This window comes from Lissotriton vulgaris, chromosome 12 (genome assembly GCF_964263255.1).
Source record: "Lissotriton vulgaris chromosome 12, aLisVul1.2, whole genome shotgun sequence".
In the NCBI taxonomy this organism is placed as follows: domain Eukaryota; kingdom Metazoa; phylum Chordata; class Amphibia; order Caudata; family Salamandridae; genus Lissotriton; species Lissotriton vulgaris.
In genome coordinates this window covers 555668877-555696321 of record NC_141700.1, presented here as the reverse complement: position 1 = coordinate 555696321, position 27445 = coordinate 555668877, and positions in this window count along the sequence as shown.

Genomic DNA, 27445 nt, shown 5'->3' with positions numbered 1-27445 from the left:
GCTGAGTGATGCTGTGGTTGCGCTGAGTGGTGTGTGCATCGGTGGAGCTTAGTGGGTGCATTGGTGGAGCTGTTTGGTGGGTGCATTGGTGGAGCTTAGTTGGAGCATCGGTGGAGCTGTGTGGTGGGTGCATCGGTGGAGCTGTGTGGTGGGTGCCTCAGCGGAGCTGTGTGGTGGATGCATCGGCGGAGCTGTGTGGTGGGTGCATTGGCGGAGCTGTGTGGTGGGTGCATCGGCGGAGCTGTGTGGTGGGTGCATCGGTGGAGCTGTGTGGTGGGTGCTTCGGTGAAGCTGTGTGGTGGGTGCATCTGTGGAGCTGTGTGGTGGGTGCATCTGTGGAGCTGTGTGGTGGGTGCATCTGTGGAGCTGTGTGGTGGGTGCCTCAGTGGAGCTGTGTGCTGGGTGCATCGGTGGAGCTTTGTGGTGGGTGACTTGGTAGAACTGTATGGTGGGTGGCTCGGTGGAACTGTGTGGTGGGTGCATCGGTGGAGCTGTGTGGTGGGTGCATCAGTGGAGCTGTGTCGGTGGAGCTGTGTGGTGGGTGCATCGGTGGAGCTGGGTGGTGGGTGTATCGGTGGAGCTGTGTGGTGGCTGCATCGGTGGAGCTGTGTGGTGGGTGCATCGATGGAGCTGTGTGGTGGGTGCCTCAGTGGAGCTGTGTGGTGGGTGCATCGGTGGAGCTGTGTGGTGGGTGTATCAGTGGAGCTGTGTAGGTGGAGCTGTGTGGTGGGTGGATCGGTGGAGCTGTGTGGTGGGTGCTGTGGTGGAGCTGTGTGGTGGGTGCATCGGTGGAGCTGTGTGGTGGGTGCCTCGGTGGAGCTCTGTGGTGGGTGCATCAGCGGAGCTGTGTGGTGGGTGCCTCGGCAGAGATGTGTGGTGGGTGCCTCGGCGGAGCTGTGTGGTGGGTGCATCGGTGGAGCTGTGTGGTGGGTGCATCGGTGGAGCTGTGTGGTGGGTGCTTCTGTGGAGCTGTGTGGTGGGTGCATCTGTGGAGCTGTGTGGTGGATGCATCTGTGGAGCTGTGTGGTGGGTGTATCTGCGGAGCTGTGTAGTGGGTGCCTCGGTGGAGCTGTGTGGAGGGTGCATCGGTGGAGCTGTGTGGTGGGTGCCTTGGTGGAGCTGTATAGTGGGTGCCTCAGTGGAGCTGTGTGGTGAGTGCATCAGTGGAGCTGTGTGGTGGGTGCATCAGTGGAGCTGTGTGGTGGGTGCATCGGTGGAGCTGCGCGGTGGGTGCCTCGGTGGGGCTGTGTGGTGGGTGAATCGGTGGAGCTGTGTGGTGGGTGCATCAGTGGAGCTGTGTAGGTGGAGCTGTGTGGGTGGAGCTGTGTGGTGGGTGCATCGGTGGAGCTGTGTGGTGGGTGCATCGGTGGAGCTGTGTGGTGGGTGCATCGGTGGAGCTGTGTGGTGGCTGCATTGGTGGAGCTGTGTGGTGGCTGCATCGGTGGAGCTGTGTGGTGGGTGCCTTGGTGGAGCTGTGTGTTCGGTGCATCAGTGGAGCTGTGTGGTGGGTGCATCAGTGGAGCTGTGTAGGTGGAGCTGTGTGGTGGGTGCATCGGTGGAGCTGTGTGGTGGGTACATTGGTGGAGCTGTGTGGTGGGTGCCTCAGCGGAGCTGTGTGGTGGGTGCATCGGTGGAGCTGTGAAGGTGGAGTTGTGTGGTAGGTGCATCGGTGGAGCTGTGTGGTGGGTGCATTGGTGGAGCTGTGTGGTGGGTGCATCGGTGGAGCTGTGTGGTGGGTGCCTCAGTGAAGCTCTCTGGTGGGTGCCTCAGTGGAGCTCTCTGGTGGGTGCATCGGTGAAGCTGTGTGGTGGGGGCATCGGTGGAGCTTAGTGGGTGCATTGGTTGAGCTGTGTGGTGGGTGCATTGGTAGAGCTTAGTTGGAGCATCGGTGGAGCTGTGTGGTGGGTGCATCGGTGGAGCTGGGTGGTGGGTGCATCAGTGGAGCTGTGTGGTGGGTGCATCGGTGGAGCTGGGTGGTGGGTGCATCTGTGGATCTGGGTGGTGGGTGCATCTGTGGAGCTGTGTGGTGGGTGCATCGGTGGAGCTGGGTGGTGGGTGCATCTGTGGAGCTGTGTGGTGGGTGCATCTGTGGAGCTGTGTGGTGGGTGCATCTGTGGAGCTGTGTGGTGGGTGTCCCGGTGGAGCTGTGTGGTGGGTGCATTGGTGGAGCTGTGTCGGTGGAGCTGGGTGGTGGGTGCATCGGTGGAGCTGTGTGGTGGGTGCATCGGTGAAGCTGTGTCTGTGGAGCTGTGTGGTGGCTGCGTCGCTGGAGCTGTGTGGTGGGTGCATCGGTGGAGCTGTGTGGTGGGTGCATCGGTGAAGCTGTGTCTGTGGAGCTGTGTGGTGGCTGCGTCGCTGGAGCTGTGTGGTGGGTGCATCGGTGGAGCTGTGTGGTGGGTGCCTCGGCGGAGCTGTGTGGTGGGTGCATAGGTGGAGCTGTGTGGTGGGTGCATCAGTGGAGCTGTGTCGGTGGAGCTGTGTGGTGGGTGCATCGGTGGAGCTGGGTGGTGGGTGCATCGGTGGAGCTGTGTCGGTGGAGCTGTGTGGTGGCTGCATCGGTGGAGCTGTGTGGTGGGTGCATCGATGGAGCTGTGTGGTGGGTGCCTCAGTGGAGCTGTGTGGTGGGTGCATCGGTGGAGCTGTGTGGTGGGTGTATCGGTGGAGCTGTGTGGTGGGTGTATCAGTGGAGCTGTGTAGGTGGAGCTGTGTGGTGGGTGGATCGGTGGAGCTGTGTGGTGGGTGCTGTGGTGGAGCTGTGTGGTGGGTGCATCGGTGGAGCTGTGTGGTGGGTGCCTCGGTGGAGCTCTGTGGTGGGTGCATCAGCGGAGCTGTGTGGTGGGTGCCTCGGCGGAGCTGTGTGGTGGGTGCCTCGGCGGAGCTGTGTGGTGGGTGCATCGATGGAGCTGTGTGGTGGGTGCATCGGTGGAGCTGTGTGGTGGGTGCTTCTGTGGAGCTGTGTGGTGGGTGCATCTGTGGAGCTGTGTGGTGGGTGTATCTGCGGAGCTGTGTAGTGGGTGCCTCGGTGGAGCTGTGTGGAGGGTGCATCGGTGGAGCTGTGTGGTGGGTGCCTTGGTGGAGCTGTATAGTGGGTGCCTCAGTGGAGCTGTGTGGTGAGTGCATCAGTGGAGCTGTGTGGTGGGTGCATCAGTGGAGCTGTGTGGTGGGTGCATCGGTGGAGCTGCGCGGTGGGTGCCTCGGTGGGGCTGTGTGGTGGGTGAATCGGTGGAGCTGTGTGGTGGGTGCATCAGTGGAGCTGTGTAGGTGGAGCTGTGTGGGTGGAGCTGTGTGGTGGGTGCATCGGTGGAGCTGTGTGGTGGGTGCATCGGTGGAGCTGTGTGGTGGGTGCATCGGTGGAGCTGTGTGGTGGCTGCATCGGTGGAGCTGTGTGGTGGCTGCATCGGTGGAGCTGTGTGGTGGGTGCCTTGGTGGAGCTGTGTGTTCGGTGCATCAGTGTAGCTGTGTGGTGGGTGCATCAGTGGAGCTGTGTAGGTGGAGCTGTGTGGTGGGTGCATCGGTGGAGCTGTGTGGTGGGTACATTGGTGGAGCTGTGTGGTGGGTGCCTCAGCGGAGCTGTGTGGTGGGTGCATCGGTGGAGCTGTGAAGGTGGAGTTGTGTGGTAGGTGCATCGGTGGAGCTGTGTGGTGGGTGCATTGGTGGAGCTGTGTGGTGGGTGCATTGGTGGAGCTGTGTGGTGGGTGCATCGGTGGAGCTGTGTGGTGGGTGCCTCAGTGAAGCTCTCTGGTGGGTGCCTCAGTGGAGCTCTCTGGTGGGTGCATCGGTGAAGCTGTGTGGTGGGGGCATCGGTGGAGCTTAGTGGGTGCATTGGTTGAGCTGTGTGGTGGGTGCATTGGTAGAGCTTAGTTGGAGCATCGGTGGAGCTGTGTGGTGGGTGCATCGGTGGAGCTGGGTGGTGGGTGCATCAGTGGAGCTGTGTGGTGGGTGCATCGGTGGAGCTGGGTGGTGGGTGCATCTGTGGATCTGGGTGGTGGGTGCATCTGTGGAGCTGTGTGGTGGGTGCATCGGTGGAGCTGGGTGGTGGGTGCATCTATGGAGCTGTGTGGTGGGTGCATCTGTGGAGCTGTGTGGTGGGTGCATCTGTGGAGCTGTGTGGTGGGTGTCTCGGTGGAGCTGTGTGGTGGGTGCATTGGTGGAGCTGTGTCGGTGGAGCTGGGTGGTGGGTGCATCGGTGGAGCTGTGTGGTGGGTGCATCGGTGAAGCTGTGTCTGTGGAGCTGTGTGGTGGCTGCGTCGCTGGAGCTGTGTGGTGGGTGCATTGGTGGAGCTGTGTGGTGGGTGCATCGGTGAAGCTGTGTCTGTGGAGCTGTGTGGTGGCTGCGTCGCTGGAGCTGTGCGGTGGGTGCATCGGTGGAGCTGTGTGGTGGGTGCATCGGTGGAGCTGTGTGGTGGGTGCCTCGGCGGAGCTGTGTGGTGGGTGCATAGGTGGAGCTGTGTGGTGGGTGCATCGGTGGAGCTGTGTGGTGGGTGCCTCGGTGGAGCTGTGTGGTGGGTGCCTCGGTGGAGCTGTGTGGTGGGTGCATCGGTGGAGCTGTGTGGTGCGGTCATCTGTGGAGCTCTCTGGTGGGTGCATTGGTGGAGCTGTGTCGGTGGAGCTGTGTGGTGGTTGCATCAGTGGAGCTGGATGGTGGGTGCCTCGGTGGAGCTGTGTGGTGGGTGCCTCGGTGGAGCTGTGTGGTGGGGGCATCTGTGGAGCTCTGAGGTTGGTGCATCGGTGGAGCTGGGTCGGTGTAGCTGTGTGGTGGTTGCATCAGTGGAGCTGTGCGGTGGGTGCATCGCTGGAGCTGTGTGGTGGTTGCATCAGTGGAGCTGTGTGGTGGGTGCATCAGTGGAGCTGGGTGGTGGGTGCCTCGGTGGAGCTGTGTGGTGGGTGCCTCGGTGGAGCTGTGTGGTGGGTGCCTCGATGGAGCTGTGTGTTGGGTGCATCGGTGGAGCTGTGTGGTGGGGGCATCTGTGGAGCTGTGTGGTGGGTGCATCTGTGGAGCTGTGTGGTGGGTGCATCAGTGGAGCTGTGTGGTGGGTGCATCTGTGGAGCTGTGTGGTGGGTGCCTCGGTGGAGCTGTGTGGTGGGTGCATCGGTGGAGCTGTGTGGTGGGTGCCTCGGTGGAGTTGTGTGGTGGGTGCATCGGTGGAGCTGTATGGTGGGTGCATTGTTGAACGGTGTCGGTGGAGCTGTGTGGTGGCTGCATTGCTGGAGCTGTGTGGTGGGTGCATCGGTGAAGCTGTGTGGTGGGTGCATCGGTGGAGCTGTGTGGTGGGTGCCTCGGTGGAGCTGTGTGGTGGGTGCATCAGTGGAGCTGTGTGGTGGGTGCTTCGGTGGAGCTGTGTGGTGAGTGCATCTGTGGAGCTGTGTGGTGGGTGCCTCTGTGGAGCTGTGTGGTGAGTGCATCTGTTGAGCTGTGTGGTGGGTGCATAGGTGGAGCTGTGTGGTGGGTGCATTGGTGGAGCTGTGTGGTAGGTGCCTCGGTGGAGCTGTGTGGTGGGTGCCTCGGTGGGGCTGTGTCTTGGGTGCATCAGTGGAGTTGTGTGGTGGGGTCGTCTGTGGAGCTCTGTGGTGGGTGCATCGGTGGAGCTGTGTCAGTGGAGCTGTGTGGGGGTTGCATCAGTGGAGCTGTGTGGTGGGTGCATCGGTGGAGCTGTGTCGGTGGAGCTGTGTCGTGGTTGCATCAGTGGAGCTGTGTGGTGGGTGCATCGGTGGAGCTGTGTCAGTGGAGCTGTGTGGTGGGTGCATCAGTGGAGCTGTATGGTGGGTGCATTGTTGAAGCTGTGTCGGTGGAGCTGTGTGGTGGCTGCATTGCTGGAGCTATGTGGTGGGTGCATCGGTGAAGCTGTGTGGTGGGTGCATCGGTGGAGCTGTGTGGTGGGTGCCTCGGTGGAGCTGTGTGGTGGGTGCATCGGTGGAACTGTGTGGTGGGTGCATCGGTGGAGCTGTGTGGTGGGTGCATCGGTGGACCTGTGTAGGTGGAACTGTGTGGTGGGTGGCACTTTTTATAAATCATTAGTAAAAGAGATCAATGAAATTCAACTAAAACCCATATATAGCAGAAGAGGAGAAAGCTCTAGTAACGGATTCAGGATGAATGTATTCCTTTGAAGCAAATCGCCAGCATGTAAAAGGTGTAAAATAAGAATCAGCATAAAACGAAAATGCCAGCAAAAGACTTCATAAAATTCTGTGTTGCCCTGATAAAATAATTAGAGCGTTTAATTATATCATGACCAACAACGGTTATTGTTTCAAGAGCAGCGTGTGAGATGGTTAGGCTGCAATATAAACAAGGCATCAGCAGGCGAGCCCTAATAAATGACAGAGAGAAACAGAAGGAAAAGATGAATAATGAATAAAAGGAAAGAAAGACCATAGAGAAAGAATGGCCTAAATGTAAGAAGGCATGGAAAAAAGACTGAAGAAACATGGAAAAGTTGGTACACATGCAACTGTTGGGCAAAATTCTTTTAAATTGTGTTGTAAAAGCATAATTGTGCACTATTTACTCCACGGAAGAGAGTGGGAGAATTCATACAGGCCTTCATAGAAATGGATGGGATCTCTCACTTTGCCTGCACGTTTAGTGTCGTAGTTTAAAGTAGGGGGCATTTTACTTTTCTGGCTACTCCCTTGCTAGACACCCACTGTTGGTTTCAGCTTTCAATGTCCATACCTTCAGGCTTTTATATTGCGGGGGCCCGCGTCCATTTCTGCTTTTCGGTTGTGCCCTAGCGGTCAGTTCATATTCCTGGGCCTGCTCGTCTCCCGCAGGTACAGTTTTATTCATGATCACTGTGAGAAGTTAGCCTGGCATATGATGTCCACTAGTTCTAGTGGGCACCTTGCACCAGTCTAATCGACCCTTATTGATGGTGGTTGTAAAGTCAACCTTATAGAAAGCTATCCTAGTGGTAGCATGGACCGCAAGCCATCAGGCTAAGACTTCAGAGAGCATGTGAAGCAAGTTGTTTTACCAATTATAATCCCTTGAGTACCAAATGAAAGGGCACCACACAAGGTATATATCAAATATATATGTATTTATTCTAAACACAACCCCTCTGCACTCTTTATGAGGTCAGAGGTAAAAATACAATACAAGTCACTGAGTTAATACACGATAAGTTGCACAGTATACGTTATGCCCTAGGGGCCTCACAAACCATACACTAAAATAGTGGTATAAGGACCACAAGAGAATTAGAAAGCATGCCTGGGGCTTGTGGAATTGCTGAGGCTTCTCTAAACAACCAAAGGTTAGGAAGTAGGAGGCCCACGAGAGACATGTGCAGTGTCTAAACACAGCCGTGGGTTACCATTGACTTTTTAAGGGAAACGTAGAAGTTACAAATATACAATTTAAGGAGACTTCCGGATTGGACTACGATGAAACCCTTTTAGACTTAGACAATAGGAGGGCCAATACCTTCGAGACTACCAGAGTACTCGTGTTACCCCATCCACGGAAGCCGGGTGCATAGGTGTCTTTTGATGTCTGGTTTCGTCGTCGATTTCAATGGAGAGCTGCAAAGAAGTGCTGCCGGCGACCAGAGGAAAAGTGCCCGGGTGGATCCAATGGTGGATCAAAGATCTAAAGAACCTGAAAGCAGAAGGGACAGAGTCAGGATCACTAGCCAGTGACCAGGAAGGAACCAGGCGATGTCGGGTGATTACAGGTAAAGAAGTAAAGTTTGTCTCTTCAGCCACGAGGACCAGGAGGCGTCGACGATGGCCAGACGCTGGATTTGAGTTGTCCCACAAAAGTTCTAGTTGACTGCGGTACCAGGATCCCGATTGGACCCAACAAGCCTTGGCAAACGCAGCCCAAGCAGGATGTCGAGAATGGCTTTGGTGCAGACCAGCAAGGTCTGGGGCGCCTCTCCTTTGCAGGGAAGCTGGAGCAAGCCTGGAGCAACCAGGAAAGCAAGTTAGAATCGAAATGGCGTCTTCAGGGGGCTCACTAGCCAACGGGCAAGGAACTGGGACGACGCGTCAAGCTGAAATACATGGGACACTCGTGGAGTGTGGAGGCCTGAGCTTCGGTGCAAATGGTGCTCGTGTCTGGGGCTTCAAGCACCCCAATGCACAACTTTAAGATACATCGAACAAAGGAGTGCAGCTTGCAAAATGCAGGATGTCCAGGAGTTCCAGTCCCACGTCTCTCGTGTCCGCCACGGGTCTCAGCTTTGCTGTGGGTGTGGGTCAGAGTCAGAGATGTCTGAAAGTCTATGTTCTGTGTCGCAGATTCTTCGGGTCCCGGTGGAAGCCTCAAAAATGCAGACCAGCAAAGTTGCTGTTGGTGCCTGTTTGAACAGGGTGGTCGCTCCTTGAATACAAGGGAGATTTCTTCAGTCTTCCAGTCGAAATGGAATGTTGAAGGTCCAGGATGTGTCTTGCAGAGATTCGTCCAGGGTTATCTGAAGTCCTTGGGATTGGGGTTCCTATACTTATACTAAGTTTAGGGTTTGGACTATCTTTAAGGTCCCTCCTATGGGTGGACCTGAGAAGAGGGTGGTTACACTCCTTTCCCTTTGTACAGTTTTACGCCAGAGCTGGAGCTGAGTGCCCCAGCAACTGGTTTGAACCAGGCTATGTATGGAGCACCTTGTGTGCCCCAGGCAGTGTCTGGAAAAGCATTTGCTGAATGCAGCCCTCCCTGCCCCAATACACAAAAGCCTGTCTGGGGAGGGGCTGGCACCTACCTGGACAGGAAACCTATTGTTCAGGCCTACCCTGCCGGAGTTTCGTCCAGCAACAGGAGGTCAGACTTGTGTCTGTGGCAGCAGCATCCATTTTATGATGCTGAGGCTCTGTTTAACTTTAACCGGGTAAACCAGTAACTACATGTCTTCTCCCTCTAGAAGGGTGGATTGCTACCCCCACCACCAGGACTGGTGGGGGGAGGGGGGAGAGTATTCCAAAGTGTTTGACACCTTACATGACATGTTTTGATAAAGCCAAACCAAAGTTAGCATTAACCACGAGGATTATAATGCACTTAAGAGTATATGGTATGTCTGTATCATAGAACATCTATAAGGAGATGGTTCCGAAAGCTGCAGAGGGGCTCAGCTCATGCTAGGGCACCCTCTCACATAAAACCAAGCACTCAACCTCCAAGATTGTTAAGGCCTGCCATAGGAGTGACTTATAGGTGTATATGTGTCTATGTGTATATATAGATATAGGTATACTATATCTATGTAAGGGGTGATTACATCACCTTACCCAGGCTGTGTGAACAGACCTGTGGTGTCAGTTTGGAGGGCCAGCCAGGGGAGGCATAATATATGCTGCAGCCCCTGGTAGGCCTTGGGTGCACCTATGCCCTGGGTACCAATGGTACACTATACAGGGAATCACAAGAGTGACCTAGTAACCAATCTGGTATGTACCTAAAGTACATGGTATCAATTTAGAGAGAGAACAGCTGGGCTGTGGGTCTGATTGGCAGGCCTACAGCCACACTAAAGTCGAAAAACCAGAAAATCACAGCTAAAAGTGGGGGTGACTATAGGAAGCAGACCCTACTCTCCTACAATCACTCTTCTGAGCTGGAGCCCCATTCTTCTCTTGTTCCCCTTTTCTAGGCAGGTGCTCCGCCATTGATCTTTTTGTGGCTTCCCTGGTTTGTTACAGTCTTGTGCCCTTGGGTTTGCACTTCAGAGGTTTCTAATGCTGAAGAGTGCTTGGTGCGCTCTGGAGCCATTGTGGCCCTCTCGTCCTCCACTAATAGACTGCTTCCAACATGGCTACCCGAGCTGCAACCTCAGTGTGTCCCGACTTCTCCTGTCCACTGTTACTCACTGTGAGGTTAACATCAGGTCAGTCCCCGATGTAGCCAATTTTTCTGGGCTCTTCATAGAGTACTTCCCCTGTAGCTCAGTGTCGGCTCACTCCGCCCAGCTAATGCAGTGGCATCCAGCATGCACACCAGCACCGATAATCAGTGCACGCAGCTCCTCTCCCATCTTCTGCTGTTCACTGCGCTGTCACTAATCAGTGGCGACTCACTTCCCAGGTTCTCTGTCTTTCCACAGCCTTGAATCATTCAATTCCATCCAAAAGTCCTGTTTGTCAGCCAAAGGGGTGTCTTGGGCTCACCACTGAGGCATCTTTATCGCCTTGCTACAGGCCATGCCACCTCTGGAGGAAATTTAAGCACTCATCTGAGATCCGATTCCCAGCAGCTGACTGTCAGCCTGCAGCCTGACATCATGTTCCCATCCGAGGTAGTGTCCAATGACCAGCCACGTAGTTGCTACAATTGCCGGAGCAGCGGGATTAGTCACATCGTGCTGCCGGGGAGCGGGAAGGTTTGAGGAAGGGACAGCTCCGGACTGCTTGGCTTGGGGGAAACGCCGCAAATTCAATGATCATGATGCCGCTAGCAGCGCTGCTGCAGGCAGCTCACACTGGTCTGGGCCACCACCAACAGTGCTGTAGCTCAGCTTATTTTACCACCTGCCTGTGCCGAATTCAGCCTGAGCTGGCTGACTCGAGAGGGAGGAAACCAGACTGTGACCGCGGTTGCAGCGCCGAGCGGCTGCCAGGACTGTCTCACTCCATGGCCCCACCCGGGAACTCACAGGAGTCTGATCACAATCTGTGGAGGCCTTGGGCCAGGCGGTAATTGGAACCCTAAATTGTCATGGCTTGTGGCCTTGCCTGAGCTCAGCATACCTGTGTAGCCAGGCCGTGAAGACCAGAGTTGCTACCTGCGAGCATCACCCGCCTGCACCACAGACTAGACTAGACTAGACTCAGGACTCATTCAGGACTCATCTGTGGCCAGGGCCTCAGCCCAAGTGAGTACTAGCCAGAGAGCCTGTGTTAAATTATAGACAGTGAGTCCCTTGTCTACATAGTGCCATTACCGGCAACTTCTCCCACCCCTAGTCTGAGCATGCAAGAATGAATAAATACACAAGACAACTTTGTTATGGGAAAATATTGCTGCACGTATATTCCATACAAGAGTATGCAATATGTGGGTTATCTTACGGGCGATCCAATGGTGGGCAGCTGTGACAACCTATGCTGCCCCCACCCACCTGTTGAGCCAGCACAGTGGGACACCCCGTCAGTGTTACCTTTGCTGATCCTTTTCCGGATCATGTGACACATTGAGCTCTTTTACTCACGCCCTTTTTAGGGCAGAGAGTAGCAGGGCAAACCCCCAGTTGGTCAGGCCCCCAACCGCCCGAAGGACTAACGGGGCACCGTCGCGGTTCTCCAGGAACCTGCCCTGAGGCTCCTGGTCTTTGGCTGTGACACCCCTACTGTGCCGTGCAGAGGTACCCTTACTGTACCGGTCTGCCGCAGAGGTACCCTTACTGTACCAGTCTGCTTCCAGATCGTCCTGTAACTCCACCTGCAAAACAAAAGGAAAACATTAAAACCTTCAAAGTACACTGCCCGCAAGCCTGCACGCCGGGTAAGAGGTGGGGTGGGAGACGGCAAGGCTGGCAAACAGAGACCGCCAGGAGGGGCGGGGTGGCTTATGTGCCTTCCCTCCACCTGGCGCACCGGAAGGACTCCACAGTGGCGACCTGGCTAGTGGGCTCCTGTAGGAGCCCCCAAAGACTAGAGCGATGGTGGGCGGTGCCAAATTGGCACTAAAGGGCCGCCTTGCTGGATTGGCCCCCTGCGGGGTCCGCGGTCAGCCATATAGTGCCATTACCGGCAACTTCTCCCACCCCCAGTCGGAGCATGCAAGAATGAATAAATACACAAGGCAACTTTATTATGGGAGAATATTACTGCAGGTTTATTCCATACAAGAGTATGCAATATGTGGGTTATCTTACGGGCGACCCAAGGGCGAGCAGCTGTGCCAACCTATGCTGCCCCCGCCCGCCTGTTGAGCCAGCACAGTGGGACATCCAGTCAGTGCTATCTTTGCTGATCCTCTTCCGGATCATGTGACATGTTGGTCTCTTCTACTCACGCCCTTTTCAGGGCGGAGCGTAGCAGGGCAAACCCCCGGTTGGTCAGGTCCCCAACCTCCCAAAGGACCCCACAGTGGTGACCTGGCTGGTGGGCTCCTGTAGGAGCCCCCAAAGACTAGAGCAACGGTGGGCGTTGTCAAAATGGCACTAAAGGGCCGCCCTGCTGGATTTGCCCCATGCGGGGCCGCGGACGGATTTCTTCATTTTGCTTGCGAGAAAGTGTCACTCATACTCGTTGAAATGTCACTCATAATAACACTGAAATTATAAAAACGTCACACATGGCAATCTGAAACCTTGGTTGCTATGGAAGATGAAGGAAACGGCTGACTGGTCACAAGCCTGGAGCCCGAGTGACAACGTAACCGAGGGGTTGGTGGACCGTGGATGGGATCCGGTGGTGGGTGGACCGTGGATGGGATGTGGCACTCCTGCAGGGGGCTGTTGCCCAAGGGGCACAGCCTCCGAACTGGAGCAAGTCGGACGGTTGGACCAAGTCTAGCCGGTTGGGTTGAGGACGATGGAGCCGATCCCACTGTGCTTTATCTGTGAAGGCACCAAGCAGCATATCACAACTCCCAGGCACAAGACTTAAGCTGCTGTGAGGCAGTTTGGAGGTTGCAGTTCTCCCATTGGTGATAATCTTGGAAGTTGGCTTTGTGGGGGTAGGGGAAATGTGATGCTTCACCATCTCCTGCATTAGGCTGAGAGCTGCCAGAATCAAGTGAAAACACTCCAGTAGGACCAGACATGGAGTGAACAGTCCAGGGGCTTCAGCGCTCGAGGCGCACCTGTCAAGTTCTCACCTGGGTCTTTTTGCAAAAGTGAAATTAACCACAATGTAAATTCCCATCTTCCCCTAGGCCCAAAGAGACCCAACACAGTCAAAGTCAAAATTGGACTTCGGGGAAGAGAGGACAATGGTGCCTGGAAGTGTCAATGGTTTATTACTCTGTTCATCTGGTTTCTTCACACTTTTCTTTTCCTCTTTCTAGGAATCAAGAATAACACAATGAAAATCCATTATTTAAGTACATTTGAAGTCTGCAATCTACTGCTAAGTACTGAATATACTGTAAGGTATCTTATGTCCCCTCCTCCATGTATCTAGAGAGTATCAGAGGTTCATATTGTACAATGGCTGAATCTAAAAGAAAGCAGAAGTCATGTAACTCAAATTTGTATTAAGCTAATACGTAAATACTTGGTAGTAATTAATAGCCCACCTGAACACCTTGGCTGCTGCCCAGATTTATCATCGGTGCTGGGCCCCAATGTCAATGGGTGTGGTCATGACGGAACGGTTCCGTCATGAGCACAGCTCAACCGATGCTCATGACGGAACCATTCCGTCATGAGCATCGAAGGGGGTAAATACTTTTGGTATGAGCGAGGAAGAAAACAATACTTTATAGATGAATCTTGCAGATATCTTAAATAACATTCACTTATTTTATGCATCCATAGCTTTCAATATATATATATATATATATATATAAATGATGTATACTCTTGAAGTCATTCAACTTAATTACAACACCCAGACATAAACAATAAATGCAGATATAACGTTTGTTAACAAATAATTCAATAAATATGATTACGTTTTAAATTAAATATAAATCGTTTAACTCAGAGTTTGCCTTAACTTTCAGGGTCCAAACAAGTATAAGCCTTCAAACGAAGAAAAATTCATAGGTAAGTCATTAACAGATATTTAGCACCGTAGCATATTATCATACAGTACACTGCTGTCCAAAACCTTGAATTTTCCTTTGTTTTTACTGCAGAAATGAATCTGAAGAACACAACGTAATACTGCAGTGGTTCACAAACTGTGCGCCGTGGCTCCCTGGGGAGCCGCCAAACCTAGCCGGGGAGCCGTGCACCAAGCACTTGAATGCATTTAATGCTGAAGGGTCTGTTGGCTTCAGTTAAACTAATTAGACTTAAACGCAGGATGTCGATGATTTGTAAGTGACATGCCTAAATCTGTAAACGTAGTGCTTAATTGATGGCATGTCGAGGGGGATGACCTCCATATCTCACTGGATCCCCATATTCCAACATTCCCAAAGTTAGCGAAAGATGCCTGATTTAATTTGTTAGACTCGTTAATAGTTTTGTTTTTTTCCAAAAGCATTTTACACAAATGCAAGTTAACAGGAAAGTACAGTTGTCCTGGCTATTAAACACATTAAGTATTATTAAGTATTGTACTTGAACCATAGGTACTTGTAGTGCATATTTCTTTCAGTACACACACATTTCCAGACAGACCCACTCTCTCCTTGAGCACAGGGAAGTAAAACACCATGTAAGGCATAAAGGCAACATTTGGAAGAAAGAAAGAGGGACATTTAAAAAAAAAAACCTGAAGAATGTATTTGGCTTGCATTGATTTGGAGGTAATTTTGGGGAGGAGACAGCAAAAATAAAGCTGTATGTGGTTTAAAAAATTGTGAGTCACCCTGCTGAGACAGGTGTGTTGGCGCCTATGACAAGGGTAGAAATGGAAGTGCATGCAAATTTTCTCCAAGCGCAGAAACACTTTGGCAATGGGGCCTACATGCATAAGGGTGCTATCTTCCACTGTAAGTGGGATAAAAAAGTTTGAGAGGGTACTCTAAAAAAGGCATGGACAAAGAAGTGTAACTAGGAATATTTTATTAGAGGCACCACCTTAGAAATACGAAACACCCTGCGTATATGATTATAATACCTTCATCAGTTTCATCCCAATTATTTTCAGGGAGAAAAATGCAAGTACTCCCGAGGCCGGGCTTACATCACCCCCACCCTCCACAAAAACTAAAAGTGGGGAGCCACGGGCAATGGTCAATGGGTCAAGGGAGCCGTGGGTCGAAAAAGTTTGGGAACCACCTTAATAGCGGACAAAAGCGACGACAGAGACCCAGAAGTCAAGGGCACCGCAGCAGGAATCCGTGGACGCCGCTCCGAAGAAACAGGCAAGTCTAACAGGAAGGGGAAACTCCGAGCAACTTTCTGTGATGTAGCGCATAGCTTTAAAAGCTACGCTGTTCACTACTTTAAAGGGACCACCACTAGCGACGTGAGTTTGGGCAGTCCCAACAGCAATGATTAGCCAACCTCTTCCCCAGACGCCGCTACAAATCTCGTCATAATAACATTGAGCCACAGGTAACCTTTGCTGGTTCTACAGCATCATCATGGAGACCAACAAATACAAGGTGAAGAAGACGCCCTCGATAAGAGATGCTCCACCAACACAACAAAGAGGATAATACTCAAACCTCACTCACAGCCTCAGCTTCACAGTCCCACAATCCTTTGGGCATCCTGCTTACCTCCCAACACTTGTAGTCACCCTTGACTAAAGCAGGCAGTTATTGCTCATAGAATTTAACAAAGAGATGAACACAATGTGCCTATTCTTTCAAAATGCAATCACTGACCTTGTCCAGTCTATCCAAAAAGCAGAACATGGGCTAGGCCAAGTGTAAGTGTCACTGGCCGAACATGCCTACAACATTGATGACCGAGAACGAAGACTTGATTAATTGGAAGCCTGACAATTCCGGCTCGAGGAGAAAATGGATGCCTATGAAAATAGATCAAGACGCAATAACCTCTGCATTAGGGGATTAGACAAGAACATCCATGGTGCAGCCTTGGAGTCTCATGTCCAGGAACTGTTGGGCCACCTTCTGCAGTTACCTACAGATGCCGAAGTCCAACTGAACCACACTTAGAGAGTTTACTCCCCCTTCCAGAAGCAACGGAACTTGACCCCGGATGTACTGACACACTTTCACTTTTACAAGGTCAAAGAATCTATTATAGCAGCATTCTGGTCCCAAGATGTGATCTATTTTTGGGGGACCAGATTTTGGTCTTCAAGGATGTTTCCTCTGTGACACTAGGTTAACGTTGCAATTTTTGAGATGTGACAACTCATCTCAGGCAGGAAAAAGTTCCCTACAGTTGGTTGGGGATATACTTTACGACTCTATTTTACTAAAGAAAAGAGGCATTGCTCAGTGAAGACTTTACAGGAAGCCCGAAAACTGCTTTACCTTCCACAACAGAATGATGCTCAAGATCAGGGACCCGGACCGTTGACAACAGGGCCAGAATCTGAATGGAGAACCCAACTCACAAACAAGATGAAGAACACAGAGACTAGGACAAAGTAAGGAAAAACACTCTTCCACAATCATTTGACGTGGGATAACAACTAGGATTGCAAACTCCCCATAAGGCCCTGTTCCCTTAGCTTTCTTGTTTGGGATCTGAGGACTACCACTTATTGCAAGCACCCAACGGACGTCCATGCCCTCACCTCTCTCAATCTCTCCATGACCAGGTTGCCGGGTAATCCACTGTGGGTGTCCTCAAACCTCGTTCTCAACACTACCTTAACTGTTGAACCAGTCTGAACGAGTTCATATTGAACATTAAAATTTTCAAATCACCGGGAGGTCACAAAGGCCATCCAGGACCTGCCTCACCATGTCTAATACCATCTGTAGTCCAACTCAATACATGCATTTTCAATTCGCTTACTATGTTTTTTCCTGTTATTTTTTATAGTTTGTTTACAAAAACCATTCACGGGTATATTAAAGCACGTCGCAACGAGAGTCTGTTACACCCTCCCCCAGGCAAACCCCACTGGCCAGAGTGACCGCCACAACAATGGGCAGACTCACACATACTAGGTTTGAGCACCACAACACATTACCATTGATCCAGCGCTCCGATTGAAAAACTGTCTCAACAAACACTATTTATCACCTCAATACTCACCAAACCCCTTTAAACACTTATACAGGCCCATAACACCAATGAGACAATTTCTGAGCAACTGAATCATGTGATTTGATTTATAATCTATTCACATAATATTTACATTAATATATACAACTGGAGTTTTATCTTTACCATCATGTTTTTAAATCAATCATTAACAATAATCAAACCACATATGGTGGATGGATCAACTAATGAAAACTAGACCATGAATAAACAAGACCAGCTTGTCACTTCAAATCTAATTTTATTTACTTTATTTTCATAAAGAAAGAGCATTTTACGTTTTAGAATCTTTATTTTATAAGTAAATAAGAAAACAGCATTTTAATAAGGAAATGAAAATTAGAACTGACATTTCAAAGTAAGCTCAGAAACATGAAGAATTAGCAAAATAACAGTTTCCCATTGCCTGAACCTATTTCCCTGTCTAAATCTCTCTTTACCTAGAAAAGAATAAATCATTAAAAGTCTGCTGTCCTTACATGCGCCAGAAGTCCAACGGCATGTCACACCACTCAGGAAACGGAAAGTACGAGTTTTTTTCCCTGCTCATGGTGTCATAATTTATACCTTTCTCTCTAGCTAAACTTTCTACATTTTACATTCTTTCATAGGAATCCAAGCTTTTCATTGGCTGTTCCGTGTCAGTCCACGATAAAGTTTATTAGGTCATCTGACTCTCGACCAAAAATCCACGCTTCATATAAGGCCCATTGTCTTTCATTTCCACATCCTCGATTTCCTCAAGAATGATACTTTACTCGAGCCTAGGACATCTACTTCCTAACCAGGGCAGGCATATCAAAAATGCTGTCCTTGGCTGGTCTCCGTGAACACATTCAACATGACAAAGAAGTCTCTCTTTATTTCATAACGACTTTGCAGCAAGATTCTTCACAGCTGCACAGGTGCAAGAAATCACTCTGGACAAGCTTTCGTGTCTACTGCTCTGTCAGACATATTTATGAACTATCTTTTAGGCCTTACTTCGGAAACTATTATTAAACAAACACAAGACATCAATTAATTAAAGAATTGGGAGCCATTCTGTTACCCTCCCCCTTTGCTAATTAACCCTGTTAATTATGTTACCTAGCAAAGCACACAAAGGCAGCTTTATATTTACTTGTCCTTTTCGAATGACAGGAACTCCAAAGGCTTTTATCACAAAAGACATAACATAAGCACATAAAATAAGCACATGCCATTAAATTAAACTGCCGCATTTAATACTGACAAAGACAATAGACAAGGTTAGTTTATTATTTTTTTTTGTGTTTGCAACATAAAGCACATTAGTCCCACGTGTGTAATCGTGAATGTATCTTTTAAACTAAGTTGATTAATAATTTCACCCCAAGCTTATTAGACTGATTACTTTAGTTAGGAGAGAATAACTTCGCAAGTTTTAACAACATTTTATTAATTTCCTTGCTCCATCACCATCATTACCCTATCTGTCCCAGGGGATTTCCACACTGTTGACTGCCACCCTCAACTTATAAGGCCTAAAGCTCCCCCTCTTAAAACGGGGAGCACTACTCAAATGGAAACATCACAAAGAAATCGAGGTTTTACTATTACAAAAAACATACCTATTAGATTAAGACACCATTATATTATAATTCAATTGGTATCCTAACCAGTTCTATGTCACAACCCCAATAAAACTAAGGGAATACCAGTCATGCTGAAAAGGGGCTTGCCTTTCACCTTGCACAGCAAATTAAAAGATATAGAGAGGGTAGACACTTGGGTCTGGATTGCTCTATCGTAACCATAAAGATGACACTCATATCAGTCTATGGGCCTATGACCGTAAACAATAATTCTACGAAGACTTATTCCCATGAATCGTCGTGTTCCGCAGGGGACCCATGATACTCACGGGGGAATCTTAATGTAGCCCTAGACCAGCAATATGATAGATAAGCATGGGGGGACTCAGGCACCCATTCCCCGCTCTCCCTTGGACAAGGGAGGGCCGATTGTTCTTCCAGGTAGATATATGGTGAACCTGACATGAGGGAAAACAGGACTATACGTTCTTCTTGAATGCACAAAGATTTTCTCTTGGATCAACTACTTCTTCATTGACTGCGGATCCCCCACTAAATACTAGACATTAACATAGGAACTAGGGTTCTATCGGACCACTCGTCGGATATGATGGGCATAGATGTGACATAGCATTTCGCAATATAACCCAGCGCAAATCTGAGAGACCATTGCAAAACCTTTTAAAGTATACCATAATGTTTAGGTGGAATGGAATATGATATGGGACGCTGCCAAAGTGGTAATTCGGGGAAACATTATCTCCCACACAGTTCACGTTAGCTGAATCACAGCCCAAAAGATAACAGAACTTCAAAACTAGATATAAGAAGCATCTCTCAGCTACCATATAGGGAAATACAGACTGCATTGGGTGAGCTAGAATATCTTCTGATGAAGGAGACAACAAGGTAAATGCTTTATACAAATCAGAAATATTATGAGAAAGGCAACAAAGCGGACAGATTATTAGCCTACAAAATGTGCAAACGCCAAAGCAGAAACACTGTTGCATCAACAATAGAGCAGTCAGAGTTCATACACACTACCACACCTGATATAGTGCAGGCATTTCACCAATATTACCCATCTCTTTACTCCCTGCAGCCCTCAAATGAGACAATCCAAGACCTTTACTTAGTCTTTGACGTTCCCTGACACTGGAGACCTTAATTTCTCTTTACTTGATCACCCTATTACAATCAGTGAGGTTGGAGCCGCCATTACGCAGCTTAACCACAATAAAGCGCCAGGTCCTGACTGGCAGTCAGCATCCTTTTATCTGCAATATATGACCACCTCCATTCACAACACTTTATAAATCCTTTTGACAATCAGATGTCTGCAACCCGACAGTGACTGAGTCCATCTTAAGTCTGCTATAGAAACCAGGGAAAGATCCCACTTCCTGTGGCTCTTATAGACCTATCGATTTGTTGAACTTGGATGTTGAGTTCTATCTTAGTTTCTCGCATTCATGACGCCTGGCCTTTTCTAATATTATATGATCAATCAGGCTTTATTAAACACCAACAACCTATGGATACCACCAGGCTGTTGTATAACTTAATTGATGCGGCAGACAAACAAAACACATGAATGGTCCTTCTTTCACTGAATGCAGAGAAGGTCTTCGATAGAGTTAATTGGAAGTACAAAACAAAAAAGCTTACCAAGACAGGAGTGGGCCCCGCCCATCTCAAATTAATTATGGCAAAATGTGTGCACCCCCTCAGCATGTCTGAAGATCATTGGCAAGTTATCCATAAGCTGTTCTTGACAAGAGTACAAGACAGGGATGTCCTCTGTCTCCTCTTATTTTCCTTCTTGTGATGGTACCCTTAGTAAAAAATATAAAAGACTAATTCTGAAATACGGGCCTTTGATTGAAAATAAGTTTGCCTTGTTTACCGACTACGTCCTCTGCTTTTTTAGTGATCTGAACACTTCAATCCCAGCATTTGTTCAAGAACTTGAACAATTTAAGAAGGTCTCTGGCTTTAGGATAAATTATGCCCAATCCTCCGCTCCAGGTATCTTGGTCCCCAGGGACTCTGTAAACTGACCCTAGAAAAGGAAGTATTCCACTGGAGTGATGACTCACTCTTATTTCTGGGAATCACATTAACAAAAGATATATAACACATCTTGAAAGCTAACATCCCGCCACTACTAGACATCCTATATAAGGACTTAAATAGATAGAGGAAGTTGGAAATATCTTGCTAGGGCATGTTGCTAGCATTACGATGAACTTTCTCCCCAGACTTTTTTATGTCCCCCAAGCACTTCCATTTTGGTTCCCACCCCAATCACTTAAAAAATCCAAAATAAACACCTCCCAGTTATTTGGGGGACTAAATCACCAAGAGTGTGGAGATACACTATGTTCAAGAAGACAGTAGACTGGGGTGTTGGGCTACTTATTATTGCATGTTACATGATGGTGGCTCAGCTGCAACCAGCACTAGCCTGGTACCAGACCGCACAACCCTAAGCAAAGCATTGGAGCAACAGTCCACCAAGATTCCCTTGGCCAATGTATTGTGGTTGCAGTGCAAAAACAGACAGAACTCAAACATGTGACTCCACTGTATTATGATTCTTTTCAATCATTGGGAGCTGATATCCAGGACCCATGATCTGACTACCTTCTCACCCATGATCTAACTACCTTCTGGATTGTGTGTGACCCCAGTCACACACAATCCAGATTTCCTGCTAGGCCAGTTAGACCAGAGCTTCTTGCGATTCAATGAGGGGAACCCATTACCTTTGGGAGATATTTACATTGACAGACCATTAGCAGATAGAGCCACCTGCATAACCCAATTCCACCTTCAGCCACCTGACGAATACAGGCTGACACAAATGTTATACTGGATAAGGGATAGCGAAACCCAAACTAAGGCCTACAGGGATAAAACATTATTTGAACAACTATACTATAACAAAACAAAAAAGTGACCCCCATATTGTACAATGCCTTAAATCAATCACAAACAGATCCACCCCCTACATACACATCAGCTTGGAGCAGGGATTTGGCCAAGAGATTTTGGCAGACAATTGGGGGAAGAATATGGACCAGGGCAGCAAAATCATCTATTTGTGTGCAGCCCAAGGAAAATGCGTATTAACTTCTAACCAGATGGTACCTCCCACCTGCCTGCCCGAATGAAAGCAATTATTGGTCGATCCGACCTTTGCTGGAGAGGGTGTGGGGAAAGAGGAGACATGATTCAAATGCTGTGAGCTTGCCCAGTGGTTCACACTTACTGGGAAGTGTTGATCCTGGAAATTGAGCCAATCACTGGAGTGAAACTCCCCATGGATCCTCTGGTCCTCCTGTTGGGGGCCTGTAGGAAGCTGGCTCTTCAGAGTGTACTAAAACGATGTACACTGAGCAGAGTCCAGTGGGCCCCCAATTGGTTTACAGAGGCTAAAGTAGATAATACTAACACTCTCTTTTGTGGTAGTGTGGGTGAGCAGTTGGGTTTATCATAGGATAGTGCTAAGAATTTGTTGTACTCACAGAGGCAATAATTGAGAAACACACTCAAAGAATAAATCCAAGACCAATTTGGAAAAATACCACTTTTTTATATATATATTTGAAACTCAAGAACTTCATTTCAAAGTAAGCATAGTTTTTGATAACTATTCACAGGTAAGTAAACGTTGATACATATGCGCTTTTATGCACAATGCAATCCTATGGGACGAAAAGTCAAAGATGCATAAAGGCAGGCGGGCAACTAGAGCCAAATTTCGGGGGGGGGGGCTGAAAAAGATTTGGGGGGGGCTAATTCTTTTAAACTTAGACAAGAGTGGCTGTAAGAAGGGGTGAACACACAACAAAAGCCTCATTTACAACTAAAAGCCTCATTTTGAACTAAATGGTCTTTTAAAGACCTGTTAAGTACTCCGCTGCGGCTGCAATTAGATGCTCGCCAGCCCACGAAGCGGTCTTCGCCCGGGCTGACACACACACCGGGGTGGCTGAAGCCCCGTGAGCCCAATGGGTGTTGCGCGCCTGCATAAAGTTAGGTACAGTTGGTGTCAGGTCTTCACCTTCTGGAATCGGAGTAAACAGCCCAGGTTCTATTTGGAGCAGGGTGCTAGTGAGGCTAGTAGCTGATGCGCAACGGTGAAGGGGTTCACCTGAAAAGAGGCTGTACAGGGGGACTTTTGGGCAAGTCCGAGGGCTCCCAAATGGGAGCTTAGGTTGCAAGGGGTCTTGGAACACGGGGGCACGGCCTGTTTGTTGGGACCCTGGCCGGGGGGCTTGGGAGCAAAGTGGTTAGGTTGGCTGGATTGGTGCACAAATATGTACCTTGTGGTTAGGGCAAACAGTTGGAAGAGGAGAAATCAAGGCAGCTGAGCCACTCTCGAAATGGCTGCTTGGCCTGGTGCAGTGAAAATCTAGACTGGGCTTTCGCTGTTGATGTTTGGTGCAGGGCGTCCAGTACCCCAGGGGTTGGAGCTGCATGGCTCCGTTTTGTCAAGGTGTCTTCACACTCGGTGGGGAGACAACTCTGACCTTCCAGAGCACGAGATCCTTCCTCAGGTCATCTACGGCATTGATTGGACTGGGGGTTTGCTAGATGGTAAACCGGACTCTGCTTGGGTGCCTGCGGACTAGAGGGGAGTATCTCCTCTACTCCAAGGGAGGCTTTCAATGTTTGTCAAAATGCTGACAGGTTACCCGAGACTTTGGTAGATCTCCAGCTTGCAGGACAAGTCACTCTGTCACGATTGTCGAGAGAGGGCTGAGGACGGCAGGGTTTTGTGCCAAAGCCCAAAGTTCTGTTGCAGTTCTCGCCAGGCAATGACCCTTCTTTGTACTTCTGTTGATCTGAATTTTGGGGCGTTCTGGGAAAAGACCGGACAATAGTGAATGGGCTACCTACTTTAGGGTGTGTACGCCCTCTATATGACCACTTCCTGTGGGAAGTGAGCATAACTCTGACCCAAAAATGCTAATTCCATCAAAAACAAACTGACCCGCCCTAGGGTTGGTGCTGGCTGACTGTGGGCACACCACCTAATCATGACTAGTTTTCCAGCCTGTCTTGCCACTATAAAGTGGGGTCAGGACAGGCGGCTAGGCACCTCCACTGTCTGATGGCATAACAAAGGCGCAGGGCCTTTGAAGCTTCCCGCCCTGAAATGTCCATGTGTGAACACCTCCGCCCGGAGCAGGATTTGTTCCCAACATCTGAGAGAGAAGGCTCTCACCCCAGGAGGTGAGAAACCGGTCTATGGTGGCTGGCTGGTTGTGATCAGTCAGTCAACAAAGTAGCAGTCTGTAGGTTTTCGGGGAGCACCTCTAAGGTTTCCTCTGTGTGCATTTATTAATAAATCCAGCACTGGCATCAGTGTGGGTTTATTAAGACGAGGTGTTTGGAACCAAACACCTTTGGGTACAGTGAAGTCTTCACGTAGCTGGGTAACTCATAATGATGAATGTTTCCAGCCTAAGTACTTGGTATGGCTTCCTTGTGCACTGGTAATATCTAATGGCGAGCTTAGATTTCAGCAGGACATATCCACTCTTGCAGATATGCTCTCACATGGGTATAATCACACTGCCTTAGGGCTGTAAGTACTACCATAGGGGTGACTTGTAGCACATGTAGTGCTGGCAGGCATGACACACAGGGATGTTTTTCATGTAGACTCTTTGGCTTTCTTTGCACCAAGACACACAGGCTGCAGTGGCAGTTTGCATGAGCTTGGTGAGGGGTACCTTAGGTTGGCACAATTCATGCTGCAGCCCTTAGGGACCTTCTTTACGTCCAATGCCCTAAGTACAAGGGGTATCATTTACTAGTGGCTTGCAGGGATCCCAAAGGGTGTCAATTGTGGAACAATCGTACAGTTGAGGGAAAGAACACTGGTGCTGGGGACCTGGTTAGCATGAGCCCTGCACACTTTCAGTCAAAGGTTCACCAGATACCAGCCAAAAAGTGGAGGGTAACCGTGTCAAAAGGGGCCCTTTCCTACAGGGCCTAGGAGAAAATTCCATTTACCAATTGACAACTCCATTGGGAAAATGTATGACATACTTGCTTCTACCGGCTCGCTTGATACTGGCGCAGTTTTGGAAACAAACCCTACCCCCTACCCCACAATTAAACATTGGGTGGACCAAAGTGTAGTCTATGTTTGCAAATGAAAAATGTATGGCATTATTATGCGAAACACCACTTAAATTTGACAGACCTGGAGCTTCATACCTATATGAAGATGGGAAAGAGAAAAAGGGTAGGCCCAACAGGCAGACCTCCCTTTCTCCACCGTTCATGATTGAATGGTATGTTCTCAACACCAGGGTCTGAGCCATCAGAATACAATACATAATCCACGGCCCAACCTAATCATAACATGTCACCTACATACAAATTGCCCACCCAACTCACTGCCCGTGACCTCAGAGTGTCATTGCCTGTAAGCCATTCACTACTCACTGTTGTATACGAATGTGTAGTGCAAACTTAAACCAGAATAATCAGTTAATATCAATATTTTACAACACATGACTAATGTAGTCTTCTACAAAGATGTGCGTGATGATTCTTGAGAAATAACATTTTACACAAAAAAAAATAACCACCTCTTGAAAGGCTATACTTGTCTCTGTCACATTGTGTTTCGTGGGTGTGAGGAAAGGGTCTCAAAATGTAAAAATGTAAAGTTACCCAGCGTTGTTTCCTAAAATGTGTAGAACTGGCAGGTCGACTGGCCACCATTATAAGAAAATTTCAAGTAGGATTGTTTAGAATTTTACCAAAGTTTGGCCACCAGGATATGAGTCATTTTGCCTGTCTGTGGAGTTTCCGTAGATCTTTCACTTTTAGGAGCTTGAATATGGTTACTACATGCCTAAAGGCGCCAAAACTGTTTAAATGTGCTCCATTCCAGCTTTGGAGTAAGTCCACCATCACATATGGTAACTCACAGTTCCATAGAAAATAATGGAGGTAGGGAATTATATATGTATATTAAAAAAATTATGTTTTTTTATTATAAAATATTTTAATAGCTTTTCAAAATCTAAATATGAATCTGATTTTTTTTAAATTACAATAAATTACTTCAGTACATAACGTTTAGTAATTTTAATACATAATAAATTCATATAAATGAAGGGTGTATACATAGAGCAAATCAAAGTACGTATCATGGACACCTTTGTCCAGTACCCCTTGAAATGGTAATACTTTCAGACTCTTGACCCATTTTCTGAATATTAGCCCTAGGTGTCTTATACAAAGCCATAATGGCCTGGATACATTTATCACCAAAGCCCTTTCACTGTAAAACCGCCCACAATAATATCCAAGACACACGGTCAAAAGCTTTCTTGGCGTCTAATAGGGAAAGACCAAGTGGTGACCCTGCGGCTTGTGCTAAGTCAAATAGTGTAATTACCCCCCTAACATGATCTACTGTACTTCTTCCTGAGATAACACTATGTTGGTGTGGTGAAACTAAAGGAGCAATGACTTTCCCTAACCTATTAGCTAACACCTTTGCTTAAATTTTACCATTTCAATTATTTAGGGAAATTGACCTATATTATCCTGATAACACTGCTGTTTTCCCCTTTTTCTTAAAAGCAATAATGCTATTAATTTCCCACAAAGTTGGAGCTGTCCCATCTTGAGCCTGCAGAAAAGTCAATAGCATATCTTGTTGCATTTCTTGAAAAAAAAGTTTATAAAATTCCCCTAGAATATTATCTGGGCCAGTGGCCTTCCCTGCTGCTAAAAAGCACATTGCTTCCCACAGCTCTTCCAGCATTATTGGGGCTTCTAACATAGCTTCTTCCTCCTTCTTAACTTTAACTGGGTCCAAATCCCAGAAAAACTCCCTATACCCATCCTCTGGGGTTCTACCTCTTTGGTATATAATAGCTCATAGAATTTCCTAAAATTAATGAGAATTTCCATTGGAAACTCAAACACCTGTCCTGCCCGATCTTCTATAGCCAATATTCTATTTGCAACTTCTCTCTGTCAAATTCGCAGCAGCCTCCCTGTATTTTCACCATATTTGTAGCATTCTGATTTATATTGCTGAAGTTTGGCAGCCACTTTGGAACCAAAATGCCTATTGATCTTAGATTTTAGTATTGCTATATGCTCCTCAGAATCCTGAGCATTCAGCCCTCTAACAACCTTTTTTATGAGTTTGACTTCTGCTAGAGCCAACTGTTCATACAGCCTCCGGATCGCGCCATGTTTCTTTTTTTTCTGCTGGTGAAGGGAATAGCTGAGAGTTTCCCCCCTAACCTCCACTTTAAAAGATTCCCAAATTGCACCAACCATCGTCCTCCCCCTATTAAAAAACACCACAATCCATTTAGCCATATGATCCCTATATAAAGGATCTTGCAAGAGTTTCCTTTCTAAAGTCCAGGACTTCTTACTGCTTACAATACCAACAACTGGGACCTCCAACACAATGGGATTGTTATTCGCCATTGCCCTAGGATAATTTTTGATCCCCACCTGTCCCGACAGAGCGGAAAAAAATAATCTAACCAAACTAGTTTATATTGTGGAGCGGAATGGAAAGTGAAGTCTGTGTCTGGAGCTCTAAGTTTAACCCAGGCATCCACCAAACCATGATCCTTCACTTACTGTTTTAAAGCCTTAAAAAACCTGGTTCCCTCGTTAAATAGGGTTGATTCCCACTCAAATCATTGTGTACCACATGAATATTTAAAGTTCCGCAAAAGATGAGGGTGTGTAGCCATTGAGCTAGCTCTGTATTTAAAAAAAATCAAATAATCGTGCCTAATCAATGTTAGAACTATATATAGAACACTCTGTAAACTGGGCATTCCCAGCCCCACACTCAACAATAACCCACTGGCCAAATTTGTCTTCCTTAACCTGTCTACAAGAACACTCAGTGTTATTTGCTAATTTTGCCAATCCCCTTGATGTTAACCCTTGACAACTACACACCAATAATGACAAACACAGATCTTTCAACCACCCCGCTTATCCCATGGGATATGAGTTTCTTGTTAACACACCAGGTCTACCTTCATAAACCTTAAACCCAGGGCAACCCTACTCATCTTATTCCTGTTGTTGAGGCCGCATATATTAATCGTGCTT